Source organism: Pseudonaja textilis, chromosome 3, assembly GCF_049901715.1.
Source record: "Pseudonaja textilis isolate UNSWEBS1 chromosome 3, rPseTex1.2, whole genome shotgun sequence".
NCBI lineage: Eukaryota > Metazoa > Chordata > Lepidosauria > Squamata > Elapidae > Pseudonaja > Pseudonaja textilis.
In genome coordinates this window covers 138,521,977-138,549,461 of record NC_141992.1, presented here as the reverse complement: position 1 = coordinate 138,549,461, position 27,485 = coordinate 138,521,977, and the positions used below count along the sequence as shown (strand labels likewise).

The 27,485-nt window shown below is 39.4% G+C and overlaps 1 long non-coding RNA gene across 2 annotated transcripts in view; it reads left to right on the top strand.

The window, feature by feature from the left end:
* Positions 1-27,076, top strand: part of LOC148126340 (uncharacterized) — a 56,848-nt gene extending 29,772 nt beyond the window's left edge. Inside the window, exon 3 of one of the 2 annotated variants that reach the window (XR_015743121.1) lies at positions 27,003-27,076. This is a non-coding gene — a long non-coding RNA (uncharacterized LOC148126340). Of the gene's footprint in view, positions 1-6,653; positions 7,876-27,002 lie in introns of those variants that run through there. The other variant, XR_015743120.1, reaches the window with a different exon arrangement.
* The last annotated feature ends 409 nt before the right edge of the window (positions 27,077-27,485 follow it).

Here is a 27,485-nt window from a genome sequence, read left to right as displayed (position 1 = left end):
CCCTACCGCCCACCATGAAAGCTGGAACGCCCACTAGTGGGCGGTAGGGACCAGATTGACGACCACTGCTCTAAACCATGGTTTGAATTGAGGCTTTATTGTTAACAATAGGTCACATTCACATAATATGCCATAATATGGTTTGCCTTATTTTACCTTAGTCTGCGATGTGAACTTGGAGAGTTGCAGCTTATGAAGTAACTCATGGTTAAGCAAGTCATGGATTATACATGATTTTTGTAATTTATAAATACTTCTGTGGGTTGCAAAAAATGGCTGCCCAAATGATGTTTGTTTCCTTTTGACTCAGTTTGATGTATTGACCTCAGCATGACATTTTGTTTAACAATCCATAGTTGTGACAAACCATGGGAGAATGTAACATGTGTGCTGCTAAAGCACTATATTCTTGAATTAAATGGAAATGTTGGAAGCTTTCCTTGGAAAATGATAAGGCATTTCTAAAATGGCAGTGTCCTAATGCGGCTTAGACAATCCTTCACATAAGTGGCCTTGAATGATGATGTTGAACCAGATTGAAATACACAAAATATTTAAATGGACTGAGGATCTGAATTTCAGGGAAGCATATGCCATACTCCGTGCTTTTGAAAGGTGCTTTTCTCACTTAATTCAGCACATATCAAAAGTCCCTGTGTTCAACTATCAATGACAAGTGGAAGACCTTCTGGTGAGGCCAGTGAGAAAAGTAGATGTTTTTAATAAGAGAAGCTATCAATGGCATCTTGTTTGTGAGATGGCTGAATAACATACAGCAGGGCCCTCTAGCCTACTCAGTTGGCAAGAGGAACACTGCCAGTAGCAATCTTGGCTGATTTCCCAACAGCCACCGAGAAACACAACTTCAGCTGTCACTGGACGCAGCCTTTTACGTGAAGGTGATGGTGGTGCTTCCAGTGGCTTTCTCAGACCCAACCACTGGCGCCACTGTCACGAAGTAAAGTTTAGAGTAAATAAATAACTGGATTAATTACCAGGGAAAGACAAGAGTAAGACTAAGAAGTACTTTGAGTAACTCACTGTTGGACCATGACTTTTTGTTTTAAAGAGTATCTAAATGTTACGAGTATTCCATCAAGCTCTATTTACATAAAATGTTGAAATTACAAGACAATTTTGCAATTCTGAGATGTATTATCCTATTGGATTAATCTTTTCATGTGCTAACGACATTGCAAGTAAACATTTTCATCGTCTTCTCCACATGAATGTGGCTAAAAGCTTCCTTGTTATTTTATATAGCAGCACTTCAAATGTTCTTTTTTTTTTTTTGGCCTGTCTCTTGGTTGGTTGGTTTTTTTGACATGGTTAGGCACTGTGCCAACTTTACTGCAGAATTACAGCAGAGAAAAATACTCCAAAGAATTTGATTAGATTTCTTTTCCCAAGGAGTAAGGAAGACAAGATAAATTAGTGTTGATAAAGCTACACATAAAATTGTTGAGAACAGCACAGCTTCCACCTTTTAAAATGTTATAAATAAACGCAACCATTTAAAATTGTAATTTGTACCCCTTGCTGAAACAGACAAAGCTAGATGAATATGGGATTATAAAGGGCTGAATAATGGAGAAAATGTCTGTTAAAAGATATACCTTTGATGATGTTGGTCAGTAGAACAATCTGGTCTTTCTCATTCAGATATGAATAGTTTTATCTCCCAACATTATTGGCATAGTTGCATCCTCCTCCCCTCCCCCTATTTATTTATATAATTCTTATAGGTCAGAATGAACTCTCACATGATGCTAGGACACCCCACTTTAAGATTCTAGCCAAAGGAAGATGAGATGAATGAGTCTAACGTGGTTGTAACAGAAGCCTGAAAATTGGAGTCTAAGTTTGGCAATAGGATTTTGCTGGAGGCTGATGATCTGAAGTCTGGACAACTAGGGTTGAAGTTGGACATCTGAAGTCTGTTTCATGAACAATGCTTCCACAGTCAACTCATGGGAGAGCTTGAGAGTCCCTTTTCTGGGGAAGCCATGGAAAAATGACAACGTTGATTGGCCCATAAATTTAGCCTCTGTGCATTTTGATTGGTCAGCCAAAGCTCACTGCTGATTGGCTCCTTTCAATCCTAACATTGTCGGAAATGTAAGTTGTGTTTGTTTTGGCACATAAACTCATTCAAAACCTTTAAAAGATTTTGGTTATATTAATAAAAATTATGCATCTCAACCCGACTACAGAAATTTTCATCGAAGTACTAATTTTGTGTGGTTTCTATGAGTGAAAAGTTGATTAAACATATAAATACAGCTTAAAATTGAAAGCCTGCAGGACTTTTTCACACAGCTGTATTTAGTTCCTAATTGTTTAGGAACTTGGCAAAGTGCCTTAAAAGGTTATGAGAGAGAATAGCTGAATTGTTTAAAGCATGGCTTGCTGAGTTAACCAGTACTGTATTACTAGGTTAACACAAGAAGCAGAAATGGTGCAGAATGGCTAAATTCACATGGCATCAGAAGTCAGACTTAACAAGCAATATGTTTTTGTACATTTTGTGAAAGTTAGCTGTGGGAAGAACCTGTTCTTTTAAAAGTAATAATGTTTAGAAATAGAAGTTTTGTTGGTTAAAAAAACCCAGATCCTCAAAAACAAGGGCAATATATAATGTTGATACAGCAACTCAATGAGCGTATATATGTGTTTACATGCTAAATCATGATTTATTTTAAAATCGTTATTTTTTTGAATAAGCTACAAATATTGCCCAGGGAAAAAATGCTTGTTGGCTTCCAAAAAGGACACCTTTATTTCATAAGCAACAGAAACTGGTTTTTACAGTACAAAGTGTTTTCATACATAAGTAAATATAGAAAGGGAGACTAAGAATGGACTTGGTGATTTTGTAGTGTTGAGTTTATGAGCTAGCAATAAAGATGGCCGTGCAAGGCATTGCCTAAGGATTAATAACAGGGAGGGAGGAGTTAATGGCCTGAGGTATAGACAGAGGGTCATTAACCACAGTTTGCCATTAATTCTCATTATATATTAGTGCCTCTTGGCTCGTCAGTCCCAGTGAAGGACAAACCACATTTTCTTCACTTTATTCCAACCTCCCTTATAATAAAGCTGTGCAGTATAGCTTACTAATAGCGTAAGGGCAAATTCAAGAATCGTTGCCCTGAGCAATTTAAAATGGCATGAGGCTAGTTTCTCAATTAGCGGGGCATCTTACATATTTCAATCCTTTATTTTAACAGTGTGAGTACCAGGAAGACTCTCCGCTTGGACTGACTTTATACAAGGAATTGTGTATAAATTCCTTTTTTGTGAATTTCTGACTCCTCGTGCTGCCCTTTGAGCCAGTGGAAAGCAGGAATTTAAAGGCCAAGCTAGGCTTTGTGCCTGCAGTGGCTTGTTCCTGGGTATCTTATGCCATCATGTGAAAAGCTTGGATAATTTGTGGTTTGTATGATTTGGAGATATTTGTAGCTTACTCAACAAATTATGTTTAAAAATAAATCATGACTTGGATGGAACCACATACATATCCACTCATTGAGGGTTTTTTTGTCAACATTATAGAAGTTTACCATTGCCTTATTTTGAGGATCTGTTTTTTTACAAATATCTTCCCCTCTCTCCCTTCCTGGTCTTTTGGAGCAACATCCTCCTGGAGCAGGAGTGGGCAACAATGGCCCCTTTATGACCTGTGGACTTCAACTCCCAGAATTCCAGAAGTCCACAGCTCGTAAAGGGGCCACAGTTGCCCATCCCTGCACAGAGATTTGTCTAGCCCCTCAAATGTATATTCTACAAGGCCTACCCTGCCTTTACATTTCAGGCTTGGCTGTTTCTGAATGTTGCTTTCTCTGGGTAGTCATGATGTTTAAACTGTGTATTTTAAATATGTGTTTCTCAACCTTAGCAACTTAAAAATGTGTGGCCCTTAACTCCCAGAATTCCTCAGCCGGCAGGCAAGTTCCAAGGTTGCAAAATAATGCTGTGAACCTTTCTGTAAAATATTTTGTTGCTGGGCAGCCTTAAAATAAAATTTAAAAAATGAATGAATGAATTTCTTAGTGGCTTCTAACCAGATCCAAATTGCTTAACTTTTCTTGAGATTGATTGTCTAGGTATTGCCATCTATTGCCATTTATGAAACTATTAATTACACTGTATACATTAACACATAAATCCTAAATATGGTAATAGTCAGTGAACTATAACATTATGGGTTAGGCTGAAAGTGATGTGTAAATCCAATCTTTGTGATTTATTACTCATGGTTTATGGTTTAGCCTAAAATGGCACATTGTGAAACAAACCATGGCTTAGCTCAACATCTTGTAGACTTAACCATGCTTATTACTGAGTGTTGGGTGATGATTCAGTTACCTAAGAGGTGTATTATAATTCCTATAATATTCCTATAATTCCTATGATCCTGGCAGTTATTATAGTTTTCATTTTACTGTAAATGTATTTTTGACATTTGATAGTTTTACTTTGCTTTGGTAGGAATTCCATTATCAGTAACATTTGGGTTGATAGAATTCATTGCAATTAAATGCCGTAAAATAAAGGGGAAAAGATATCTGAATGGGACAGAGCTAATTCTCTCCATGAATTTTCTCTATGAATAAATAATTTGAGTTTAATTGTGAAATACCATCCTTGGAATAGTGTGTTGTAACACATCCATTTTTCTATCATGAAATAAGCAACTTTCCTTTTTTACTGTGGAGAAAAAATGCCATTCTAATTATGAAATCAGTCAAGCAGAAAACTATTCTGTTTTATACTGTGGATGTTGCTGCTTTTCAAAATGGAGTACATTTTTTCCTTATGGTGTAATAACAGTGGAAAAATAACTAATTCTACTTTCCCTCCCCAGTTGTTTTATGTGAGAATCAGTTGTTCCCAGTTTAGTGTAGATGTTTTGTGAGATTCAGCTGTGTCTGTTGTACTTATATAGTTGATATAGTTGATAGTTGACAGCATATTAACATGTAATTTGTTTTAATCATGACTTGTTCCAGCTACAGTGGTATAATTCACAGATAATGCTAAAAAAGGCAATTTAAAAATTGGAATAACTGGATTTGCACATCCCTCTAAATCAGGGGTCTTCAAAGTTGACAGCTTTAAGACTTTATTTATTTATTTTATTTGTCACTTGCTTACAAGATAATAGGTATAAGTAAAAACATAGCTATGAATACGTGTTTTCATAAAACATAAAAAATGAGACTTGTGGACTTCAATTTCCAGAATTCCTCCTCCAGTCATGTTAGCTCAGGAATTCTGGGAGTTGAAATCCACAAGTCTTAAACTTGCCAAATTTGAAGACCCTTGCTCTAAATGATATATAGGTCAGTGGTGGGATTCAATTTTTTTTACCACTAGTTCTATGGGCGTAGCTTGGTGGGCGTGGCAGCGGAAGGATACTGTAAAAGCTCCAGTCAGAGGTGGGATTTGCTGGTTCTCTGAACTACTCAAAATTTCCAGTACCGGTTCTCCAAAATTGGTCAGAACCTGCTGAATACCACCGCTGATACAGATATATGCAGATGACATACAGATATAACTTTGTGCTTACTGACACTTGTTCAGTGACAGTTCAAAGTTACAACAGCATTGAAAAATGAGACTTACAACTGGTCCTTGAAGTTGTGACTATCGCAGTATTCTTGTGGTCGCACAATTGTGAATTGGGCACTTGGCAACTGGCTTGCATTTATGAAGCCTGCAATGTCCTGCAGTCACACAATAATCATTTTCAACTTCAGTGAAGAAGCTGGTAGGAAACAGTTGCAGGTACATGACATCATGCTTAAGGACCCGTGGCAATTTGTTTACTGACCACAATCGGAAGTGACATTGTAAGTTGGTACAGGCAGGTGATGTTGCATTTAACACCCATTGCCATTTAGTGATGGAGTTGCCAGTGCCTATTGCAGTTGATAAGTGATGAATACCTGTAAATACCAAATTTTATTAGCTCTTAATGAATAAATCAGGCCCTCATGACTTGTTCAGCAAACCATGATTAAAACACTATATTAGTATTAGTGATTCAGCCATGAAGAGGTAAGGGAATATTTACAGAAGTCTGTAGAATGGAAACGTCACCAAAACTGCCAGATAAATCTTAGATGACTTCTGGCAGACCGAGTAATAAACTTTCAAAGTCTTGCAAGTTGGTAGAACTCATGAGTTTAAAAAAACACACCTCCTGAATAGTTAGTCTTCTGGAACTTGTTTCTTCAGCTCTTTTTGGGATCCTGTTGTGTGTAAAAAACGGAAGGGGCTTTATTGGCCCCTTAGCAGTTTCAGCTGCTATTTTAACTTTTGACTTTCCCACACCCGAGTCTCTCTTTCCCTCTCCCTCCCTCTCTCTCTCTCTCTGTCTCACACACACAGAGCTCCCAATGCTACTGCCATAGTATACAAGACTCTTAAGCAGCCAGGACATAGATGGGGCAGGAGAATAACTTCAACAAGGCACAATTGCTGGTGATAAGGTATTTCTTCCACAATTTGCACATGGTCATGTTGTTTGTTATATCCCGATGTTTTCAGATGCCTCTTTTTCCTTTTTGTGTATCCTACCGTCTTTCAATGAGGCAATGAATCATTAGTTGGAGTGCTGCAAACAATAGCTTTGATTTTTCTTCCAGATTGCCTTGGCATCCATGTACGGTAGCTGAATTGGCAGTTGAGGAATCTCTTTGAAATCCATCTCCACCATTAACTGATGAACGAAAGCCAGTGTCTCTTGGCTCATGGCATCGAAGCGAAAAGTTGGTCGAACAGGCGGCCTTAAATGTCTTCTCCAAATCCATATAAAATATGTCCTGGGATTATTATAAGTATCCCCAACTTCTAGAACTTCCTTCTACAGCCTTCTGAAGCTACTTTTCATTCCTTCGTGTCAAAGGCCTTTTCAAAGTCTCAAACTCTCTTTTGCACAATGGGGTGTTGTGCTTGACAATCATTGCTAGCATATGATTCACATTTAGTTAGTTCAGTGAATGATGTACAACAGCTCTATTGTATACGCCAAATAACCTTTGAACATTGGTGTCAGTTTTTGGCCTTCCAGATGTGTGCAGTTTCTAGTCGTCTTGTATTTGATAGGGGTGACTGGATTAGAGTGAATATCATAAACTGCAAGAACTGGTCTGATTTCACAAGAATTCCCTCTTCTGAAGGCAGAAGGCCATGTTTTCCTGTTCTCTGCCCCCCACCCATAGCGTAGATGGCAGAGAGTCACTTTGGTTAAGACAGCATGTTAACAGGCCCCAACAGGCCCCAACAGGCCTCAGAACCAATGAAACTGAGCTCAAGGAATCATTTCAAGCTTCAGCTAACTATGCCACACTAAGTCAACTACTGAAAAGGCAGTCCTATACTTACAAGAGCAGTTCTGTAGGAAGTTAGCACCCACCCCTCTTCTAGAAAAATGAAATATCCTAGGGAATATTAAAAAGGCAGAATATTTCCCCTAAAAGGAAAGTAGAAACTCAGAGAGGCAGAAGCTCATCCCACCATCCCTTTGTTAGTGGACGGGCCATTAAGGCCTGGGCCCGAATATTCTACATAACAAAGGCCTCTACCCATCTCACCACCTGGCCTGGGAAGATTGCATCAGCCAGCACTCAGGTGAAGCCGTGTGGTGCAGCTACAACCCCCGCTCCCGGGAGTTTGACAGCCAATGGGATACATTTCTTACACAGGAACAGGAAACACAAAGGTGAGGCCCAACAGAGGGTATAAAATTAAGGGTCTCTCAGCATCTTGGCCCTTCTTTTCTTTCACTCAGCATCTTGAAACATGTGATTGTCCTTTTCACTTTGGAGCTCCAAGCCATGTGGTCCTGTCCACCATTAAACCATCTTTAAAAACAGCTTCCATGTTTCCGGTGTCTGTCTTCCCCACTTGGAACTGAACCCAGAAGGAGAATTCTTCCAACAGTTCATTTAGTGGCCATTCGCAGTTACAACAGCATTGAAAAAAATAGTTTATGGCTGTTTTTCTCACTTAATGTCTATTGCAGCATCTCTATGACCAGGTGCTCAAAATCCAGATGCTTCTTAGTCCTCCTGACAAGCAAAGTCCTGGGGAAGCCACTTAACAACTGTGTTACTAACATAACAGCTGCAATGATTCTCTGAACAACTAGGCTAAGACTATGGCAAGAAAGGTTGTAAAATGGAGCAAAACTCACAGTAACTGTCTCACTTAACAGCGGACATTTTGGGCTCAGTCGTGGTCGTAAGTCAAGGTTCACCTTTATCATGCTCTCCATAGGAACCTGGAATTTGCAGAAGCAGGAAGGAGGGGAAGGAGAGAGGGAGAAAAACAAGGAGGAATGGAATGGGTGGAAATTGTGAGAAAGGGCATGAACCAACATTGTCTTTTGCCCTCCGATCTCCGGTGCCAGAAAGCAAGTGTCGAAATCCTTTCGGTATTTCAGACAGATTGGCAACTCGTGCAAGTCCACTGCTGTAACTCCCCTTCCTCCCCAGAAGCATTGTTCAGGCTGTGTGAAATAAATGGTTCACGTGACCAAGGCTGACTACAACACCAAGCATGAAACTTTGCAGACCCAGCAATTTTTTTTTCAACCAGTTTATTCTTTAGCAACGTGGGGTTACAAAATGTTGGCCAAGGCTGGAAAGAACTCTGCTGTTTGAGAGCAACAGGGCTCTACCCTTCTCCCTTGGCGTCTTTTGCTCGCCCAGTGAAAATTTTAACATCTGTGTAAAGATACTGCAGACTTTATTTTAACGTTAATTTTCAAGATCTTAGTGCTCAACTATTGCCTACTTCTATCTCCTGCCTCTTCTCTTGGGATCCTGAAAAGAGGTTGTTGTTTTTTTTTTTCAGTGCCATGGTTTGCCTCTTCATGTTTGCTCCAGATTATAGATTGCAGTTTCAAAAATGGTATGAATTACAATAGTTCTCTTTGAAAAAATTTTTTTACATGGAGGGGTTAGACAGATTTTATTTGAATAAAAGCTTTTTCCCTTATTGGACTTTACTGGGATGATAGATATCCCTTATTAGGAAATGTTTTGCACTCTATTTCTTGGACTAGGCAACTATGAAATTTTCATTTGACATCATGTACTTCATTTGCTTACCTAAACCGAGAAATAAAATGACCATGGGCAGATTGGGGTGGTTTTTTTTAAAAAAAAAAATTAAAGATGAAATCATTATTTTATGAAAGAATATGGGCTAGCAAGACAAATATAGTTGCTTTTCTTTTAACAAAGGATAGCAACATTTGTGGTTGATACTAGCCATTCTTCAAGAATACTGTTATGTTTTCACTCGTTTTTCCTCAACTTATAGAAACACCTGACCAGAGGTGGTATTTAGCAATTCTGGAGAACTGGTAGTGGAAATTTTGAGTAGTTTGGAGAACCGGCAAATACCACCTCTGACTGGCCCTGCCCCCATCTATTTTCTGCCTCCCGAGTCCCAGCTGATTGGCTGGGTTTCCTTTTGTTGCCCTGCACAGGAGAATGGAGCTGGAAAGCAGGTTAGTGGGGTGGGGAGAGAATAGAGATTTTACAGTATCCTTCCCCTGCCACGTCCACCAAGCCACGCCACACCATGCCCACCAAGCCATGCCCACAGAACCGATAGTAAAAATTTTTGAATCCCACCACTGCACCTGACAGCTGAATACCTGAAGGCAGGACAAGAAGCAATGGATGGAAAGTAATCAAGGAAGGAAGCAATCTAGAACTAAGGAGAAAATTTTTAACAGTGAGCACAATTAACCAGGCAGATTGCCTTCAGAAGTTGTTGGTGCTCCAACATGGAAGGTTTTTAAGAAGAGATTGGACAACTCATTTGTCTGAAATGGTATAGGGTCCTCTGTTTGTGTAGGGGGTTGGACTAGAAGACCTTCAAGGTCTCTTCCAACTTTGTTATTCTGACCATGCTGAAACCCTGTTTTCTCCTTTTGAGAGGGGATCTGTAGTAACTTTACGTGACTGATAGTAACTTAAGAACTACCTGTAATATCCACTACCACTGGCCTTGCAAGTTAAAGCTGTTGCATGTTGAAGATTAGATACCTGGAAGGTATAGAATTGGATATAAATGGTAATTTATGAAATTACAGAAGAATAATGCTGCCAAACTCATGCCCTCCATGACAGTAGAGAAATTCAGACTTGGGGATTGCTATCTAGTGGTTTCCCCACTATCTAAGACTAAGTGAATGGCAGCTTCTGTGCAGACTGGGATAATAAGCGAGAGAGGGAAGAGAATACCCCCAAAACGTATTTTCCTATTACATATAGAGAGAATGAAAAAATGCAAACCATGTGATGAGTTGCCTTTTCCACTTAATTCTGTTAAGAAATCTTTTTTATTCTCTCTCTCCCTCCCTCCCTCCCTCCCTCCCTATCTATCTATCTATCTATCTATCTATCTATCTATCTATCTATCTATCTATCTATCTATCTATCTACCTAGCTACCTACCTATCATCTATCTTTGCCTCTCATCTCGCTGCAAGGTGACTCTGAATGGCTTATAACATTAAACATTACCATTTTTATTGTCTCAGTGATTCTTTATTTTTCCATACCCATCTTCAATGTGATTATGGCCCTTTTCCATTGATGGCAGATGTTCAGGTTATTTTTGGTTGGGAGTTAGATAAGAAAAGGGGAATCCCCAATGTTTATATCTAATTCCCAAGGAGACCCATGTTTATTAGTCCCATGGTGATTGACAACATAATTAATTGCTTAAGAAGAGTTAATTGTTGGTTAGCTGGAATTATAGAAGTTTCTTATATATCAGAGGTGGGGAACTATGGACCATTTATCGACTTCAATTCCCAGGCATTGGCTCAGGAATTATGGCAGTTAAAGTCGACAAGTCATAAAGGGGCCACCGTTCTCCACCCCTGTTATATATCATGAACATCTAGAGATCTAGAGAGGACTTTTTTTTTTTCCATGTGCAAAATATAATCATCTCCATTTTTGGCAGTAGTTTTTAAATTTTTATTTTCAGAAAAACAAAATATGTAAACAACAACATACTGCCATGCTATACTATAACAAAGATGTGAAAGTTCATTTCTCATGATTACTAGAATACCTGCCCAGAAAAGACCAGAAATTCGATGTTCCCAGAAAGTCAAAATCTATTTTATATTTCTGACCAAATTCCCCAAGTTTTGTCCAAATGAGGAGTAATAGATTTACTTAAGCTGTCAATGGCCGCTACTCTTTTGCTAGCATACCACATTGCAAACTAGAAGACAAGTTTAGACTTCTAAAAGTCTGTGATACATGCAAATCTGATGCTTGTGTATCACACAAAACTTTATTTTATTTATTTATCATTTTTATATGGCTGCCTGTCTCAAAAATCTCTCTGGGATTTTTGTGTACAAAGTTTATGAATGCTGTACAAACTATATGAACTCATCTGTCAAACATGAGCAAACTTTGAGAAAGAGCTGTTGTTTTTGTAGACAAGTAATTCTTTACAAATAGTATCCTTCACAAAAAGTAGGTAAGGCATACATACGGAAGGAAACGTTTGTGTACATTAATGTGTTTATTAACAGGGAGTAACTTTATTAATAAAATATATATACATAATCCTAATCTGTATCAAGCAAGAGTAGTTTCGCTCCACATTTGCCATTTCAATATTTTATTTCTGGTACACAAAAGGATAATTCATAGAACATTAAGCTATGCAAAATCCAAAATATTCTTAGCTGGGGTTATATGTTTCAAAAATAACTGTTAGTGCACCAATCCATTTTTATCTTAAGCATTATGCTGAAGTCCTTCAGTAATTTTAATTCCCTTCCTCAGTTTGAAAAAACTTAATATTTAAGATGTTTGATTAAAAACCGTATAGACTCTGGATTCATAGTTCATTGTCCATCTTCTGGCTCCTCCCCCCACCCCCATTGGAACAGTGACTTCTAGCAAGGTAGAATTCAAGAAGAAAGAGAAATGTTTATACCCCTGAACAAAGTAGGAAATGAGGCATCTTCTCATCCATGAAGTAGTGTAAAACACATCCCAGATCAAATGGGTTGATGAAGACAAATGAATTCCATCATTTCCTGAAAGGCAAATGAGGAAATGTGGTGGGAAATAGATTTGGATGGATCAAGGCATATTTAAAGTAATTGCACTGGAACCAAGAACACTGAAGTATGAGTAAAACTGAATTCAACTCTTGCATTTTTTTCACACATATTCAGAAATTCCTTCCTTCCTTCCTTCCCTCCCTCCCTCCTTTCCTTCCTCTCTCTTAGCTTTGTTTTGCATTATCTGTAATACCAAAAGCAACACCATCTTTCTAGCTATAAAGTTTGGTGAAGAAAAGAATAGCATCAACAGAGGAATAACTAATCCACGAAGAATTTCTTATACCTCAACTTACAACAGTTGATTTAGTGACTGTTGAACAACAGCACTGAAAAAGAAGACATGACTGTTTCCCACAGTTACGACCTGTGCAACATCATCACGTGATCAAAATTCAGATGCTTGGCAACTGGTTCCTATTTATGGCCACTGCTGTGTCCCAAAGTCATGGGATTCCCTTTTGTGACCTTCTTAGAGGCAAAGTCAATGAGGAAGCCAGATTCACTTCACAATCGGGTTCCTAACTTATCAACTGCAGTGATTTGTTTAACAACTGAGGCTAGAGAGGTCATAAAATGGGGGCAAAACACATTTAATTGAATGTCTCACTTAACAATATAAATGTTGGCTCAATTGTGGTCATAAGTCAAAGGGCTACTCATACTGAATTTACCATTAAGGAGCAAAAGGGCCTGGAAAAAGGTAAACACAGCATGTTTTTGGAGGGCTTTTCAATCAACCTAACTTTAAATGTGCTTTAATTACTAATGCATTGGGTCATTGACTTTGACAATGACAAGAAGACTATCACTTTTACCTTAATTAGCCTCAGCTCTTGGTAAATAAAACAGCTTCCTAATTTAAAAAGAAGGAAAACAAGTGCATGAGGAAAAAAATAGAGAGAGAAGCATTGATATATTGTTCTAAACTTCATGTTCAGATTCTCTACAAAGTATAAACCAAATTTTCCCAAGGATTGTTTAAAAAAACATCAAAAATCTTTGCAGTTTTGGAAATCCACAAGTGATTTTTAAGTCTTCTGCCTTACTTGGAAAATTGTGATAGGGAAATAATTCACTAGTATTCTTTCTGAAGACCTATCACCATTTATAAATAATACCTATGGACGTTTGACTGATTTAATGCAAACTAAAAGATAGCTTGGAAAAGTGGAAAATATGTTAGATGGAAAATCTGCTGCACAATTATTATTTTTTTATTCCAATTTTGGAATAATTATAGAAGGAACAAAATCGCACATGCATTTCACAGAATTTTGCAGTGTTTCACATCTCAAAAAATGCCCACAAAATGTATATTGTTAGGGAAAATATAGTAAAAATGAGTTGGAACGGATGAGATTATTGGTAGTGTGTGCTGCATAGAGCTTCCCTTTACATTTTTTTTCAGACCTGGAACATTTTACCTTGGCCAAATTTAGCAGCAAACAACTGGATGGAGAAATGTTCTGCCTCTCCATGTGAAAGAATAAAATAAGCCTCTTAGCCTTCTGATAAATTGAGACTCTAGAAAGAGTGCAGAGAAGAGCAACTAAGATGATGGGACTGGAGGCTAAAACATACGTTGAGCAGTTGCAGGAACTGGGCATGACTAGTCCAGTAAAGAGAAGGACCAGGGGAGACATGATAGCTGTCAACTCATAAAACATTTTGTATACACATTTCATAGTTGTCAACAGAAAGAAGTGGGTGGGGAGTTTCAAGAGCAGGCAGCAGTGTGGAATCGAAAGTACATTCCATTCATATTTTCTTCAGAGACTGATTAGATGACTGAAGCTTCTGCCACGCAAAAATCTAATTGGAGAGCATGATTGATGACTCTTGGCTATAGACGTGTTTAGTTGGATGATACACCCAGAGGGGTGGAGGAAAAAGCAGGATCAAGGGTGACAGTGAATTATTTATCTCAGAGTTGGCTGCACCCAGGCTAATGACGGCATGTTAACTTCTAATAAATCCTTTGAATGTGGCTTGAGGCTCATGATTTAATTGAAGTAACTGCCGGAATCCTGACAATAGCAGTGTTCCAATATTTGAGAAAATATACGCCACAGAGAGGAAAGAGTCACGCTATTTTCCAGGGCACCCAAAGACCAGGCAAGGAATAATGGATGGAAACTGAACAAGAAGAGATTCAACCTGGAAATAAGGAGACATTTTCTGACAGTGAGACCAATCAACCAATGGAACAGAAGTTGCCTTCGGAAATTGTGGGAGTTTCATCACTGGAAGCTTTCAAGAAGAGCCTGGACAGCCATCTGTCAGAAAAGGTACATGGTCTCCTGCTTGGGGTGGTGGTGGACTAGATCAGTGGCCCCCAACCTTTTTTGTGCCATGGTCCGGTACCGGCATTACAAAATGATCCACGGCCCGGTACCGGCATCAGCATGCATGACAAGGCAAGGTGAGCCGATCGACCGGCCAGCCAGCCGTCCCCCGCTTCTTCCCGCCACCTTCAACTCCTCCTTTGTACCTTTGTTGATGGGCTTCGCTTCAGGATGGCTTTGGGACAGTCGCTCAGCTTGCCTTGCCTTGGGTGCTGAAAGAATCCTCACGCCTTAGTTTCGTTCGAAGCCCCCCCCCCCCTTCGATGAAACTAAGGCACGAGGATTTCTTCAGGACCCAAATGCCGCTTTCCAACCGGAAAAGCTCACCTGGAAACACTTTCTCATCAAACAAGATGGCGGTGCCCAGCAAACCGGCGGCCCAGTAGGAAATGTTCCACGGACCGGTACTGGTCCGTGGCCCAGTGGTTGGGGACACCTGGACTAGATGACCTACAAGGTCCCTTCCAACTCTGTTAATCTGTTAAGTATAGGATTCATAATGCATTATGAATCCTACACTTATCAGAAGACTGAGTGACTTTTTTATTCTTTCACATTTCCTTGTCACATGTTCCGTTTCTCAAACCTTGGGGAAGGAGGCCAAGGTGAAATTCTGGCCCCATCTTTCTCACCACGTTCTATGTAACCAACCCCCTGTGGCCTCGAAGCTCAAACGTGCTTGAAAAGCACGGTTTGGGAGATCAGCGGTAGGCACCAAACCTTTGTTTCACAGGATGGAGTTGCATGCTTCGTATTTGGAAAACACAGGCATTAAGTACAGGTTAAGTACAATGGGCAACTATTGGTTTAGTGACTGTTCAAAGCTATCACCACACTGAAAAAAAAAAGTGACTTATGATAGTTTTTCACACTTAACGATTGCTGCAGCATCCCCCATTGGCACATGGTCCATGTTTGGATGCATAGCAAGTGGTTTCTATTTATGATGGTTGCAATGTCCTGGGGTCATGTGATCCCCTTTTGTGACCCTCTGACAAGCAAAGTCAATGGGGAAGCCAGATTCACTTAACAACCAGGTTACTCACTTAACAAATGCAGTATTTCATTTAAAACAGAGGCAAGAAAGGTCGTAAAATGGGTCAAAATGTACGTAACAACTGTCTCACTTAGCGACAAAAATGTTGAGCTCGATTGCAGTCATAAGTTGAGGACTATCTGTACGTATAGTGGGAAAAGGGCATGTAAAGTGCCTTTTAAAGGAAGGGTGCGTAAGAAAAGGATGTTCTTGCTCTAGAGAAGCAGCAAAGAAAAACTGAATTTGCATCCAAAATGAGAAACTGGCCCAAGGAGGGAAACTGCTCATCTTGATTTTTGCAGATTTTTTTACCCCCCTTAATTCTTTCAAGTTTGGGGTTCTTCAGCTTTAAGTGTTTAGGAAGAAAGAAGCGAAAGAATGGTGGAATCACAAACAAAAGTTCTGGAGAGACAGAACACCTTCAACCTTGCTTTGAACAATAGTGAAGAAAAGCCAGCCTAGACAAATAGAAATCCTGAATTGTGATTGATTAGCCGTTTCTATCAGACAAAAATGTGATTCTTTCATTTGCATTCTAAATTGCCAGCCTGAATGGCCTGCGCTTACCAAAATCAATCCTCTTAGTAGGATAATCCTGCTGATTTGCTCCATTTTATCCAGGTAGTGCACACACACACACACACACACACACACACACAGGTGATTTATGTGAGCCTTTTAGTGGGTGGCAATTGGATCATCTTCCGTGTGGTCTCTTCCAAATCTGGGTTTCTCCTGAACTTCTGAACCTCGCAGAGCCTAACTTAACAGGATTGGCATCAAATAGATGGCTAAGGAGTAGAATTGGTACCTGGCAGGTGTACTGATCTTACTGCCAGGTGTACTGATGATCCAGAATGATCCCTCCATCCTTCCTCGCCTCCTCCAGCAGCGGCAGTTCCTCGTTAGAAAGCCTCCATGCTTTTCGTGTTGTAAGGAAGAACAATGTTTTTACAGACAAAGGAGCGTCTCGTTTATTATTGTGCTGTCCTGGACGAGGGTGAGCTGCTGGGAAAAAATGGTAATTCACAGTGTGAATTCTCCTTTTCCACTGATATGGGTTAAAGCTGAGCCCCTGCCGTTTATACTGCTGAAACACAATGGTGTACATTGTGAGCGAAGCAGAAATTGCAGCTCCCTCTCCCTTTCCCTTTGTGTTCTCCAATAGCCAAGTAATCACTGCCTTTTCTCTTTCTTTTTTTTTTTCTAAAGTGCAGCCAAACATACCCACAACTGTGACTTCCTAAGGTAGGGTGTGCTGGAAGTGGTTGACATTGCCAATCTTCAGGAATAGCCAAAGATGAATTATATGAGGACACCTGCATTCCCCCCTCTCCCGATGTTAGTCTTGGGAATCAAATTCAAGAGTGCCGGTGTCTGTTTGATAGAAAAATAATGTGTACATCCCCATAATTTTCCTTTGGTGTCACAAGCAGGTCTGACAACGGTTTGATGCAGAGGTGCTATTCAGCAAGTTCTGACCAGTTCTGGAGAACTGGTAGTGGAAATTTTGAGTAGTTCAGAGAACCGGCTAATACTGACTGGAGATTTTATAGTATCCTTCCCCTGCCACGCCCACCAAGCCACGCCCACAGAACCGGTAGTAAAATACTTTGAATCCCGCCACTGGTGGTGCTGGAAAGAGTAGATTTCACCAGATTCCTTAGTAATGGGTTCCATTCTAGAAGAGGATTCAGCCGTAATTCTTTTCAATAAGAGGGCATTGGAATTTGTCTAACTGCTTCTCTGCAAAAAAATACTGCATTTCCCCCCTGCCTCCCCCCCGCCAAATATCTGCAGAGTTTTTGGAAGTTGTGTTGCTGGTGTGTTATAACAGGGACTGGAAAATTCAAAAGGGGCTGAGCAACATGGGAGGGTGGAGGATAAAAGGGAAAAGATATCTCCAGCAAGTTAGACATTTGGATTCCACATGCTGATATTCTTATCAAGGCTTTCCAGAATGTGGCACGAACGCCTTTTGCACGAGAAGAAAATGGGCAAATGTGTATCAGGGTCTTCATAGCTGCGTAGAAATGTTCCCCCATCTCCACAATGGGAAGAAAAAGAAAAGAAAATCAAACAAATAAAAAACCCTAATGAACAACTCCCCTTCCCCCACAGATTCAGCTGCGGCAGGAATTATTTTTTTGCAATGGTTTTTTTTATAAAAAAAATCTATTCTGTTTTAATTTTTTTTTTAACTAAAGCCAGATTTACCCAATTAAGATAACAGATTTCAAGGTTAACAATCATTTGCTGTTACTTATGTAACCTAGTGTACAATTATGTAAATTTTAGGAATAGAACACAACTGAAATGCCTTAATTATAGGCAAAAAGAAAAAAAAGTGTGTCATTTTAATATGAATTGTGGCATTTCTAGCACATTATTTCCCAGTGCTTTAAACCTCAGCAGCAAACTGGCTGTGTAATTTCACTAGCCATTCCCTGAGTAAATACTTATATTTCAAGAAGGATTTAAAAATAGAAGGATTTAAAAAGCAGCTTGTTAGATCACACGGAAGAGCTATTAACTGTAGCCCTGGATTTCAAAAGTAAAATAAATAAAGTGTAGCAATGAAAAACTAGATGAAAATGAAAAACTGGATTTTGGGGAAAGCCACAATTAGGACAGAGCCACAGCAATTCAGCTGCTGTTCAGAAAGTTTTATAGACTAGAAACTATCACTTATATATACCTCCTTTTGCTTTGCCTAAGATAGCAAGTACATTAGTGGAAGTAAAGGTTATTCAAGTTGAAATGTAAGTGAACCAAAGAAAGAGACACTCTTGTCAAGTTAAGTTACAGAGCAAAAGATGGAAAGAGCTGGCCAGAATATCCTCTGATGATCCAGTCCTGGCCAGCAGAGCCAGGGACAAAGGACAAAGAAGAGTTGCATGGAGAACTAGGTGGATAATGCCCACCTATCTGAATATTTAGGATGCAGCAGGTCGCACAAATGAAATGCCTTCCCCTTGCCTGGAAACTGTATTTTTTTTTCAGTTGCAGAGAATAGATTTAATTGGATGCTATTCGGGCAGTGTTGATGCTTCATGGATAATTTACTTGAGCTATAATTAATACATTGACCCAAATATTTGGGGTAGACTTGCTGCATGCTTGGAAGTGCATGCAATTAAGTCAAAAGGCTATCAGGCTGGTAGGAAGGGTGTACGCTGTCTTCTTCTGCACTCAGATATCTGATAGAAAAAGGAAACTTGGCCTCCATTCCTAGCACACAAGCTACAAGTTCTCACACGCTCAGCTAGCACCATTTGTGGGCTTATTCACAAGGTTCATTGAGCAGGATTCAGGCTTTACCTTGCTCCTATATATAATACCTAGCAGCTAATGATACTATGGTGGAGGGGAAAAAAAGGATGAACCAACAGCCAGGTGGATGGACTCAGATGCGGTAGTAATGAATGCATTACTCTTGGAAGAGCTGAAGGACTAGGTTAGGGACAATGTCATGGAAAGACATCTATCTACCTAGTTGCTAAGAGTCAACAATGATTCGATGGCACATAATAATTAAAAATGACACTGGCTTGTTGCAGAGCGTGCTGTAGCTACATGAAGCTGGTTGAATTCTCCAGTAGAATCTAAACAGCCCTGACACATTTTAATGCTAGGGTGGGAGACACAGATAATTCAGGACCTCCCCTTCTGCTTTTGTTTGAGAACATTGGATTTTGAGAATCCAATCCAATTGAGAATATTGGATTTTGTTTGAGTTCTCTCTTTATAACCCTGCTGCAGATGGGTAACTTTAAAAAACAAGAACAAAACCTCAGCTTTTGAATGGTTTGTGTGGGTAAAAATGACTTCTGGGAGCTCTCTCTCTTTCTCTGTCTCTCTATCTCTCTTTCTCTCTGTCTCTCTTTCTTTCCCTCTTTCTCTCTCTCTTTTTCTCTCTCTGTCTCTCTCTGTCTCTCTTTCTCTTTCCGTGTGTGTGCGTGTGCATGTGTGCATGTAAAATTCTGTGATTAATCATGCAAATCAGCTTCTAAGGACCTATTAGGAAATGAGAAACCATGGTTTGGTCCTGCATTCCCAAGAGCTCCCAGTGGTTCTCAGTGGGTACATCAGAGCCCCTGAAAGCCAATTCCCATCCTTTAGCACTTGGGCCGGCCAAGCTCCCGGAGGAGTGAGGCACTCCCTATTCACTCTCTGCCTGCCTCATCCTTTCCAGCATGTTCCCACTGATACATTAAAGGAATTAATTGCTCATAATGATCTCACCATCTGTTAACAGAGGTTCATACCTACAGGCTGGTGGCCTGTGGTGGTCCTATTCAGCCCTCAATAGGCAATGCTGAGGGAAACGCTTTTCCCACATTGCCTTCCCTTCCCGTCTGAAAAGAGGAGGCGAGGTTAGTGTGGGCCATCTGCTCCTTGTCTTTCTGTGAGAGACCTTGATGCGGTCGAAGGCGGCTCTGATCTGACTCCAATCTGATTGGAATGTGGCTGATCTGAGAGCCTCTCAAAGCTGTGAAACTGAGTCAAAAGGAGATCCCCATTGTCCCCAGACCGCTGAAAGAAAATGATCACTTTAAAATTCATAACTCCCAGGTGCCAACCATCTATTCATGGGGAGGGAGGGGGGAGAGGAGAGAGAGAGAGAGAGAGAAAGAGAGGGAAAAAAAAAACCCTTTCTGAACTTCTCTTCATTGAAAGAGGAGCAAGGAAGGGAGGGAGGGAGCCTGAGGATTGGGGGGTGGGCGGGGGAGGAAGAGAAAAGGAAATAGTTTGTGGGAATGTGCAGAGGATTTCAAGCTCAACAAATGAGGAATTTGGTTTTTCTTTCTTTCACTTTTAAAAGGAAGAGACAGAGACAGAAAGAGAGGGAAGGACGGAACACACTGCAAAAGCAAGGGGTTTCTATTGGAGATCCTTCCTCATTTTCCCTAACTTGAAAAAAAGTAAAATATAAAAGAACAAACATTGCAAATAGGAATTGTTTACAGAATATTTATTTACTGAGGATGGGCAAGCTTATTTCAATGTTTCAATTTTTTAAAAAAATGTAAAGCCAAATACAGCCAAATGATAGGTATGTAGTGATAAGACTCACACATTTTGACTGTTACATATCTTTCCCTAGTTAGAATGTGGCTTGTTTACTCTTTCTTGGCAACATGTGGGAACTCCGTTGCTGGAGTTTGTAAGCTATGATTTATGACTTTTACTTCAACGTGAACCAGCTGTGACTTCATTCTAGTAAGGCAGAACTAGTGTGGCAGATCATATGTTGCAGGAATAATACTAGGAATCATCTAAAACTGATTGGCTTTTTCATCCAACAGCAGTAGTTCTGATTTTGTCGTGGATTCAGAGGTGTATTGATGGGTTTCCTTTTTTTCTGTTCAGGTTTAGAATACAGATAGGTTAATTTCTTTGGGGTGGGGGGTGGATGGGAGGGAAGTTGAGTTTGATACCTTTCTGTTTTCCAGTCCTTTAAGCCCATCTATTGGGTAAAATGGAAGCTGTCAAATGTTTTGAGGATGAGTCATATCCCATTCTTTCAAAGCTGTAATCCCATATCCATTGCTTGCAATTTCCCCCCCAAAAAGGGTGACGGTACTGCATCACCTAGTGTGGGATTTGTTTTAGAAGAGCTTTCTAAGCTTCAAGGTGGTGGAACTGGAATTAATGGTCCAACCATAGTAGTAGGGATAACAAACACACTCAGAAGTTGCTTGTTCCTCCAACAGCATATGTTTCATTGCTAAATTATCTTCATTCCAATACTCCCTTATAATTTAAATATTTTCCCAAACCAAAGGATGCTGATAGACCACATGGTTTCCAAATCTAAGTTATGCTCCTGTTTGGAGGGTATGAAATATTTCACCTTCAAACTGAATGATATTTCTGTGGGTTTTTAAAGAGCACTTTAAGATGCAACGTATACTGTGTATATAGATGTACCTGAGAGTCTGTTTAATCCCAGGCACAATCATCTCACTTTTGTAACTGTCTCACAATTGTCTTTCAAAAAGGTCAAGATTATGCCACATGCATACATAATAGAGGTTGGGTTTCAATCATGGACGCCATCTTGGATCTGTGGATGTTCCTGTTCCAATGACTCCATTACTAGCACCTGTTGTTACCAGCACCTGTTGTTTTTGAGGCAACAGCTAATTCAGGAGTGGCAAGGGAAGAACAGTTGATACAGCTATTTCTTCACTCGGTTCTACTTTCCTTTCATGCCCTTTCCATATAGGAGATTGTAGCAGTCATCTTGATTAAAAAAAAAAACCAAAACCAAAAAACACCTACTTCCAGCTGCCATAGGCTTAGGCACTGGTATATCCCTTAAGAATCCTTGCTCCCTTCCTCTTCTGTCTCTCCTCCTCCTCCCCAACTATCAAGAAAGTAGAGCCAGAAATTCATGCTAGTCACTTTTCTTTATGCATTTTGCAAGTGCATGATCAGAACAGCCCATTAAGCAATGAGTCACAACCGAAGCAACAAAGACAGCAAAAAAATAGTTTTCTGTTGACTCAAGGATGGGCTTAGAACACTTTCACTCCATGATGGAGAAAGGTGATAGAGAAAGGTTCTTCGTTCATTATTTCATTTGCAAAAGAAGCTGACACAAAGCTTATTTATGTATTAAACACATTTATACAACTGCCCCAACTCACACACAGGTGATTCCAGGTGGCTTACAAAATTTAAGAATCCACTATCTAACTAAAAAACACACACATCCTCCCCCGTCCCCAGCAGCAACCCAATTGAATCAGCCACTTGATTGGCTTTGTCGTATTCATGGTCCTCATGTTTTTAGGGCCTCTCAAAAAAAGCAAGAAGATGGTGAAGACAACTGTACTTTGTGAGGAATAATTCTTCATAAAGAATGGGAAATCACCAAGAAGCCCATTTTCATGGTCTCACCAGATAACAATCCCTAATCCAAGAGACTCATTGCCTGTCCTGCCTTCCCATCATGGTGGGCCAGGAGGATATAACAAAGGAGAGGCAGTTCTTCAAATAGGTAAAAATTTTCCCTCTCTAATCATTTCTGACTCTAGGGTGTGGTCCACATATCTGTTTTTTTTTTATCCCAAGGAGCCAGAGTTGTCCAAAGATATTTTCATGGCCATGTGGCCAGTATGACTATATACCGAGGCATATGGAATGCTGTTACTTTCACACTGAAGTGGTACCCATTTATCTACTTGCATTTGCATGCTTTTGAACTGCTACATAAGCAGGACCTGAGGCAAGAATGGGAATTCACCCCATCCCAACAGTGCTTGAATTGCCCACTTTCCAGTCACCAAGCCCAGCATCTTAACTGTGAGGCCACTGTGTCCCATCATTCAAATAACTTGGCCCCAAAACATGTAGGGCTTTTAAAGGTAATAACCAGCATCTTGAATTGTACCTAGCAGTTTGACAGGTATTCTTGGAACAAGCCTTTGGTAGACTCTTACTACATCTATCGTTTTTCTGCCTGCCCCACACTAGTACAATGGGCTTAATAATGGATGGTAAAATAGCAAATAGGAGTGTTGATGTTTTGATCATGTGTTGCACAACGTTTAGAATGATCCTTGTTGAGGTAATTCCCCATTAGGAGAATGAGCGCACACAGGGAGACGTAGTGAGAGTGATGAAGAATAACATACAACTAGCACACAGATACACTGTATAGTAAAATATAGGTTTTTACTTCCAATAAACGTTTAAGCAAAGTTCAACAAAACAGTCCAAGTCATTCACGGTTAAAGCAGTCAGTTTTCAGTCCAGGGATAATCCAAATAACAAAGTCCGGTACCATAAACAGTTCAGTAACGGACTTACATCAAATCCAAGAATAACAGTCAATAAAGAAAAATGGAGGAACAGCAACACTCTCCAGAAACACCAGAACAGGAACAGACAACCCAGGTTTCTGGCTCCATCTTATGGCTGTTTGAGGAACCACACCCAATTACACTTTTAGTATTTCCTTAAAGAGACAGTATTAAAATGTCTATCCTGGTTTATATATTTTCCAACCCAACTAACTGTTAGGTGACTTACATTCCTAACAATTCTAGGCCAGGATTGTTGATGAAAATTAATGTGATGGCATCCAATTGGTTCAAAATATCAATTCAGAGGGACTTAGAGAATATTTCAGTTGAGACCCAACAACTACCTGGAGATGCAGTATCTGGATTCATGTCTGCTTGAACAAAAAACAAGCTTCATCCTGTCTTACTCAGATGTGGAAAAATAGCTAAACAGGTACAGCAGTTTTGCCAATGAGATAACAGTGCCCATTTGTGTCTTATTCAAAAAGCTGCTTACAGGACCCTACTTCATATAATTACCCATTAGATTTATATTCCATGCTTCCTTCAGCAACTTAAGGCATTTTACACAACCCTGCCTTTCTGCAGTTGCTCCACAAAAAGCAACCTTAAATTAGGTTTCTGAGAAATAGCAATGGGTCCCATAACTGATGTATATTCACCTGCCTAGAAATGCATCTCACTGAACTCAGTGGACCCTAATTTTATCTTTACGAGGGTGAGGCTGCCCTATAGCAGGATTCTCCAGTCTCTCAGATCTGTCCAAGGATTGACTTACAAGTTAGCCCCTTTCAACTTGTGAATAATGGACTCTATCATCCCTTTTCTTGGCTGTAGCTTTCAAACCTTACTGGTTTCAGGCTGTTGAACCTATTGGAGGAGTTGTTTTGCTGCTGTGTTGCTATGGATGCCAGTTGAACAAGCAGTTAGCAGTAAGTTGCATTTCCAAGCAATCACCTGCAAGCCTCTCTGCACAGGAATAGATTGCAATATTGCAAGTCTTGCCATTTGCAAGAGGCACTAATTTGGATGTACTGTCCTTTCCAATACTACTAATTCAGATACACAATTATTTATGCTGCTCTTCTGCATTAGCCAATGTGACAATCATATACTTTCTGCTTTTTCGCCCTTATCATTTCGCTACCTTTGCATTTTGTATTCACCAGGCTGAATACAATTCCCATAATAAGCAGAGTCAGTGTATTTGCATAATAATCTTGATAAATGCTGGAAAGATCCGACCTCTCTGCTCACTGATCATTTTAAAAGGTTAATGTCAAATTAGCGCTTAATAAATCCATACAGAGTAATGATGCAAAATGAAGAGCGATGATTAAACACACACAATCAAGGAGGTGTACACAACTTACCTTAATTCTCTTCCCTGTATCTTTTGTCTTCCCTATATCTTTTGTCTTTTCTCCCAAGACCATTCCCTGCCTCACTTCCAGTTATAATTTTATTTTCATTTTCATTTTCATTTTCATTTTCATTTTCATTTTCATTTTTATCTCTCTCTCTCTCTCTCTCTCTCTCTCTCTCTCTCTCTCTCTCTCTCTCTCTCTATATATATATATATATATATATATATATATATATATATATATCTATATCTATATCTATATCTATATCTATATCTATATCTATATCTATATATATATCTATATCTATATATATATATATAATCTGTTACGGTGTCAATAAGGTGACTCCATTCTGTTCCCCTTATTCCCCTTTAGTCGTCTACTTTTCCTGTCCCCATCAACAGTCTGTCACCAGATATTGAACTGCTTTAAAGTTGCCTGTCTTAGGATTTTTAAAATTCCTTTTCTCCCTAAAAATCTGAACCTGTGTGGAAAATGATATTCTTAATACATAAGCTCCTGCACTTGGATATCTCAGATTAATATTCAAATGGATTCTTAAGATTATTGATCAATTAAATAATGTTCTGGCTGACTATCAAAGTTTTAAATTGATTTCTCAATCAAATACTTATTCCTACTAGCAAAACATTTGGATAGGAGACATTTGGCTGTTATTTAGAATTAAATATTTACTCCTATCATTGGAAGGAAAAGCCATTTTTACATACTTCCAAAGTCTTCAATTATTTTTTTTCTTAAAAGTTTTTTTTTTAATTTTTAAATTTCCAAGTGTGTATAGTATAGTATGGTATACTTTGAGATTTAAAAACAAAAAAAGATTTAAATCTACTGTAAATAATTGCTGAGTATGATCCCCTAAATTCTTTCTTCTTTTTAGAATTGAAGCCCATAGAAGATAGATAGATAGATAGATAGATAGATAGATAGATAGATAGATAGATAGATGGATGGATGGATGGATGGATAGATAGATAGATAGATAGATAGATAGATAGATAGATAGATAGATAGATAGATAGACAGATGATAGCTAGCTAGCTAGATGATAATGATAGAGGTAAACATATAGAATGAGCGAGCGAGTGAGAGATGATTGATTGATAGATGATAGAGAGAGAGAGATGATAGATAAATATAGCTAGATAGACAGATAGAGACATGATGTAGAGTGAGAGAGAGATGATAGATAGAATGAGCAAGAGAGAGATGATTAATTGATTGATTGATAGATAGACAGATGATAGAGAGAGAGAGAAAGTGAGAGATGATAGATAAATAGAAAGATTGACAGATAGACAAATGATATAGATAGATAGATAGACAGATAGATAGATAGACAGACATGATAGAGCTAGATAGAGCTAGATAGAGATGATTGATAGATAAACAGATGATTGATAGATATAGCTAGCTAGCTAGATGAGGGAGAGGGAGGGGGAGGGAGGGAGGGAGAGAGAGAGAGGGAGAGAATGAGAATTTTGCATGATGTTTGTTCCTGAAAGAGAAGAAATAATCAACGAGGCTTTACTGATTAGGGACTCTAGCAATGGCACTGGTCAGAATTTTTCAATTAACACTGCCTTTAAAACAGTTGCCCTCTCTGCTTTTGTCCATGAGCCACGAAGAACAAATTGATTTGGGGAAGCCTGGAGCTGCAGTTCTGGGAAAATGTAACAGGTGCTTTAACTTAGCTGGGTAGGAGCTGCATTAAAAAGGGCCACTCATCAGCCCATACCCATAGAATTCCCTTTTCTAAGGGGGGGAGCTTCAAGTAGGGAGAAACTAATGACTTCATTACCATCTCAATTCTGGGAAATGCCTCATCCAGACCTGCATCATGAAAGGAAAGGTAGAGCACTCTTTGTGACCTTACAAGATCAAAATGTTATGTAGAGCAATTCCATTAGTCAAGGCTGTAAACCTGAAAGAACACACCCATTGCTGCCGGCTTTTAGACCATAAAATTGGAGGGGAGGAGGGGCAGATAGCGAAGGAGGCAGGAGGCGGGAAAGAAACTCAAAGCATCTTCTAGCCTTATTGTGTTCCCCGAGTTCTCTCCTTGCCTTTGAGACTTCTGTATCCCAACCTTGTTCCTCGATTGAAGAGGTGACACATTGAATAGGTCTCGCTTTTCTCCAAGCTGAGTGGACTGTTCTGCGGCATACACCTACAGAAATGGATTTTAAAGCTTTTGCAGCCGATCACTCACGACAAATGACTAATGCATGAAATATTCATTATACGGAGTTCACATATGGCCTGTCATTTTTATTTTATTTTTTTTAGATATTTGTGCTCTGCCTTCGCTCCAAAGAAACAACCTGAGCCTGCTTGCAAGTTGGTAAAAAAAAACAACAACCCAGTATAAGTAACTTACTAAGTAACATACTATTATCATCATTAAAAGGTGTTTTTATTGATTAAAATTAAAACTAAAGAAAAATGCAAAAATAAACTTTGAAAGCATCTTTCCTGTTTAAAGCTGCCCGTCAAGCAGACACTCTAGTAGGTTTGGTCTAATGGTTAGAGCACCAGGCTAGAAACTAGTATACTGAGTTCTTTTATCAGCCTGAAAAACGGGCTGTGCGAGATGTGGGGACTGTGAGCCAGTTGCTCTCTGGCAGCCCAGCCACCTCACAGGGTGGTTGTTGTGGAGAAAATAGGAGGAGGGGAAGAGCCTTAAATATCTTTGCTGCCTGGAGTTATTTATAAAATAATAAAGGTGGAATTTAAAAAAACACCTCTCAGCTCAATATAATTAAGATATCA